This window comes from Molossus molossus, unplaced genomic scaffold (genome assembly GCF_014108415.1).
Source record: "Molossus molossus isolate mMolMol1 unplaced genomic scaffold, mMolMol1.p scaffold_m16_p_14, whole genome shotgun sequence".
Taxonomy (NCBI): domain Eukaryota; kingdom Metazoa; phylum Chordata; class Mammalia; order Chiroptera; family Molossidae; genus Molossus; species Molossus molossus.
Window position 1 is genome coordinate 47,448,407 of NW_023425349.1, and position 4,188 is coordinate 47,452,594.

General features: G+C 41.5%; 1 pseudogene; it reads right to left on the bottom strand.

Annotated features, from left to right (window-relative positions):
* Positions 1 to 2,096: 2,096 nt before the first annotated feature.
* LOC118629748 lies at positions 2,097 to 3,495 on the bottom strand (annotated as a pseudogene).
* Positions 3,496 to 4,188: the final 693 nt, after the last annotated feature.

The window sequence follows — 4,188 nt, forward strand, 5'->3', positions numbered from 1 at the left end:
GCTGAACTCCATTAAATTGGTGCCACAACATAAAGTAATGGCCACATTTCAGCATTGCGGAAATAACTTTCTATATGGCTTTGCGTGCCACAGACGTCTTTTGAATTGTGTCAAAATCCAAATCCATTGAATAGCGAGACACATCATAAGAGCCCGCTTTTGCTTTACTTAGAAAATATTTTGGTTTTACTCTTTTCCCTTGATATGAACAACTCTCTTTGCATTCAGAATTTATTCTAAAATCACCAGGTTGTCATATGGGTATTAGTCTAGCTTATTTCACTTGACTGGAGGTAAAGAATTAAAGGCAGCCTATTATTCCGAAACTACCAGGTTGTCATAAGAGTATTACTATAGCTCATGTCATTTGACTGGAGGTAAAGAATGAAAAACAAACCATGGAGATGTTATCTTTATTCCGACTCTGTGTGTTGAACACTATTCTCACAGAAAAAAAGCACAGGTAGCAAAACTTCATCTCCCCCAAATGCACTTCAATATGTTTTAAGTGTAAAAACCTAATTTAAAATAATGTCAGCATCTTTGGGCTGTAGAATATGAGGCTCAGCATCTTTAAATTATTTAAAAGGTCCACAGAGAACCAGTTATGCTTATAACGTCAGATTTACTCAAAGAAAGGGGAGAGCAAAGCAAAGTGTTGAATAAGGGTTTCCTCTGCAGTTTCATTAAGTTATTTCTGCACTCTGTAATTGCAACAATAGTCCTACCAAACTTTAAAATAAAACAAGATATGCATGTACATGAAGTTATGAGATCTACTTAGTATGTTGGTTTTGTATATTTAAAACAAATATTTGTGTTCTAGCTCTGCTACTTTTCTGTTTGACTATTTACCAACAATAGGATCTATCCAAATAACATACTTGAAAAGAAAATAACCCTGCCACCTCTAAAACTTGCCATGATTCCCTTTATATAAGAGACAGGCATTTTCTAAATATATATTTTTTATAACTGGTTTTCTCTTTACAATGGTCTGGATAGAAAATAAGAACCTTTGTTTTTCTTAAAGAAAATAATACTATATAAAGAGTTTCAGAAGCATATTAATCTACAAAGTTTCATTTATCATATAAAAGAAAAGCCAATAAAATATGTAGTATCATGCTCGGAGGACTCAAGTGGTCTGGAGTGATAAGAAAGGACATTGAGAACTTTTGGAAACTAAAAGCTGTGTCCAAAATGAGCATGGTAACATGGTGAGAGTTTATTGGCAATATATAAATTACTAGAGTTTTGCCTAAAGCCTGCATGGTGATTTAGAGTATATTATGAATAGTTTAGTATATGTGAACACTGCGTATCAGTCATTTTCTAATGACAACTCAACCCTTTTTGAGAAATACAGTTGACTCGAAATATTAACGGCCACTTAACAGAGAAGCCCATTTCCATATTAAGGCAACAGGTAATGCAGACAGACAAGCTTCAGTAGCCTCATTTAGAGGGATCTGCCAAACTCAGAACAATTAGGCCCATCCAAAAGAAACTGTAGTATCAATACTCTTTGCAGTACATCTGATAATGGTTTAAATTTAGTTATTCCAGGATTTAGGAACAAAGAGATCTCTGATTACACAAAAACTTGTTTGCTTCTATTCTTTGCGTTTCTAAGTCCTCTAAATGGACTTTCACAAAGACATTTTCTATCAGCCTGATGGCTTTGTACAGTTCAATTAAGATGTGACTTGCGTCTGGGTGTCCTGCATTCTAAGGATGTAGGTGAGGTGGTGTGTCTGGGACAGGTCCCCTTTTGTACTAGGGAGCATCCCTTATCTTTCAAGGAGCACTGCCAGAATCATGATCAGCTTCAGGGGACAACAACACAGGCTTTGCTAAAATTATTTTTCTCTCTGGGAAAATTTCGGACATTGTTTCTGAATATATGATTTTCTAGCATTCTCCACCATCATTACTAGTTTATCAAGAATTATGGAGTTGCCTGGATTGTTGTATCAAAACTTGCCATATAATGTCTACTTCCTAACCCCTTTGCTCACCTTCTCTCCTATTCCTCATTGCTCTCTTTTGAAGAAGAGATCCATTTCTGATCCCTGCCTGTTTCTTTTTTTTTTCAATGTTCAGTTTCCTTTAATGACCCCCATCTCCCTGAAGGACAGGTGCAGGCAGCCAGATGACGGCAAGAGATGTTCACTTGAAGATCTTGCCTTGATTGAAGGCTTTGCCCACGTGCTGGAAGGCCCCCTCCCAGCAAAAGTACTCTCGAACCAGCGTCCGGTCTCCTCGCTGACGGGATCCAGTTTACGCACGTATATGACTCATAGTCCACCTGCCAATCTGGACTCAGCGGGAAGGCGAGCTCCTGGCCTCGGAAGACCCAGACTCCAGAAATGGAGCTGCTATTGTTGGTTCTAAAGAGGATGACACTGGCAAAGGCATTCTTCCTCCTCTTGTCCAGTCGCTGGAACATTCCAGTGATGAGGTTGCAGCTCATGAAGGTCTGGGTGAGCTCTTCGGGGAAGCGGTACTCGGAGTACCACAGGGACCAGCCGTCCTTATCAAAGTGCTCCCAAAAGTACGGCAGCGCCACAGACAGCGTGTCCTCATTGGAGTGCTTGCGCTTAAATTCATCTAACACAAAGGTACTCTTGGGCAGGTGAGCAGGTGGGTCCTTGGCCTTTGGCTCAGCAGCCAGCGCCTGCTCACATTCATCCATCTCCTCCTCAGGAGCGGGAGCAGTTGCCTTTTTCTCCTCTTTCCGCTCAGCCTGGGGTTTCTGCTTCTCCTCCCGAGATCCCTTCTCCTTCCGTGGGGTGTCCTTTTTAGGCTGGCTCTCTGCAAACTTTTTAGCATCAAACTGGGCCATCTTCTCACAGAGTTTCACCTCCCCCAAGACAGCCCGGAACTGGGGCTGGTTAATGCAGGTGAGGAACCAGCGGTTGGTATTGGGAAAGGCCTGCCGGAAAGAAGGCTCCAGGACCTGTTTGTAGAGCCACAAGAGGGTACAGACCAGTGTGATGTCAGCCACTGTCACACGTTCGCCCACCAGAAAAGTCCTTGTCTTCAAGTGAGCATCCAGCAGCCCCAAAATTCACCTCACCTCCTCCTTTGCATTCTCTGTGGCCTGCTTGTTGTAGTGCATGATGCCCAAGGTAGGGAACACCCAGGTACTGGCTGGGGGCACTATGTCGCTATCAGCAAAGCTCACCCACTGTACCACCTGGGCTGCTGCCTCTGGACTATCTTCCCCGAAGCTCTTCATTGCTCACATAGTAGGCGATGGCATTGCTCTCAAACACACAGAATCCATCATCACCTTCAAATGCTGGAACCTTGCCTGCAGGAAATTTGCGGAGAAATTCAGGGTGTGCGGTTGGTTTGACCAAAGTGGAAGTGGGGTGGTGCGGAGAGTACGCGGACCTGAGCCCCACTGTACTGAGCAGCAATGAGGGCCTTGAAGGCCCTCCAGTTTTCAGGATATGTGTACAGGGTCCCAGCCACCATGGTGATTCCGCAGAGAAAGGGGGTCCTGCCTGTTTCTTAAGTGGCCCCCGATCCACTGTTATCCTAATCACTGAGGTTTTCTGGACCTCAATGTTTCCTAATTTTCACTCCATCTACTTTAAAATTCTCTTAAAGTGCTTATAATACTCGTAAACTAAATGAAAGTTAAAAGATTATAAATTATGTAAAAGATATAAGGCAAAATTTACAAAGAGAGAGGAAAAGGAATTATGGAACGTTTCCGTAGTGAAGACTAGAATTTAATCTGTCTCCTGGAGGCCAAAGTAAAGAGGGAAAGATGACAGATTACCTAGCTATCGATATCAGATAAATGGCAGAACAGTCTATAGCAGAAATAAATGTTTTTGATATTAAATTCTAAGGGGGAAATTAACTCTTGAACTTTTATATTAAAAGACACTTAATAAAGTCTTAGGCAATGTATTTAGCAGTCTTACAGTATATGCAGAAATATCTCCACATGGCTCTTTATTAGAGCGAACACTGATATAAGATAAAATCATAGTAGTTAAGACACTTCTACAGAGACTGAGATAATACAGTTCAATCATTTCTTTCTGGTGACCTAATTTGATGCAATAATAAAATGTAGATAATCTGGGTGGGAGTGGAGATGAGACATGTATCAGTAATATCTTGCAATCATTTTCAAAACTACATACACTGCCCTGTCTCCTTTCT